The following is an 800-nucleotide window of genomic DNA, read 5'->3' as shown; positions in this document are numbered from 1 at the left end:
AAATTCACAACCTGAGGTCTCCTCAGATGCTCATGCCCATGTGCCCATGCCCATATTTCTGGCAGGTTTAGTCTGGAGGTTGATAGAAGCAAGAAGACCCTGTGTAAAAGCCTGTTTCATACTCTCTGTCCATCTTATTCTTGTTCCATCTCTCTCTCTCTCTCTGAGTAAGTTCATAAATAAGCTGTCAAAATAAATGTCCCAGTGTTTTACCCTCTGTTTAAGAAGTTGGTCTCATTGATTTGTTTGACTTCTGCCCTCTTCCCAACACGAGCCCTGAGCTGTAGAAGAAAAACATATTCACATGCCAGTCACGGTCATGGTCAACCGTGCACAGAAAAAAAGAAAGAAAAGATTCTTACCCAGTTGTCCTGAGCCTTTTTCTTGTAAATGGCCTTCTGAAAAAGAAAACACACCAAACACTGTATGTTTAGGCCTTTTACAGTCCATTATAAAAGACACTAGCTGCTGCTGGAGGATTCTGCAATTATCAGAATGCAATTTACCTGCTTTTGGAAGGAGGCCTCTTTTCTCTGCAGTTCATCTTGCATCTCTGCAATTCTTTCCCTGTGGTTTAGAATTGTTTTCATCAGACACAAAGCCCAATATTGAGTGTAGTTTTTAAATAATCCTATGTTCACATAGTCCTCAGAACAGTATTTTTATATAATTTATCCCAGATAAAAAGCACATTTCACATGAATAAGAGTACAGAAGGATCAAAGGTATTGCTGCATAGTTTCCTTATTCTTTATGAAATCCCGGAGTTCTCAGTTGACATAATTTCCTTGCCTATCTCA

The 800-nt window shown here is 39.2% G+C and overlaps 1 long non-coding RNA gene across 1 annotated transcript; it reads right to left on the bottom strand.

The window, feature by feature from the left end:
- Positions 1–195: 195 nt before the first annotated feature.
- LOC102473500 (uncharacterized) lies at positions 196–601 on the bottom strand. Its single transcript, XR_336462.3, has 3 exons — positions 507–601; positions 363–398; positions 196–281 (listed from the first exon to the last, which is right to left on the bottom strand). It is a non-coding gene; the product is annotated as an uncharacterized LOC102473500 (long non-coding RNA).
- Positions 602–800: the final 199 nt, after the last annotated feature.

Source organism: Tupaia chinensis, unplaced genomic scaffold, assembly GCF_000334495.1.
Source record: "Tupaia chinensis unplaced genomic scaffold, TupChi_1.0 Scaffold138830_1, whole genome shotgun sequence".
Classification (NCBI taxonomy): domain Eukaryota; kingdom Metazoa; phylum Chordata; class Mammalia; order Scandentia; family Tupaiidae; genus Tupaia; species Tupaia belangeri.
The sequence above is the reverse complement of the archived record's forward strand: the minus strand, read 5'-3'. Positions and strand labels throughout refer to the sequence as shown.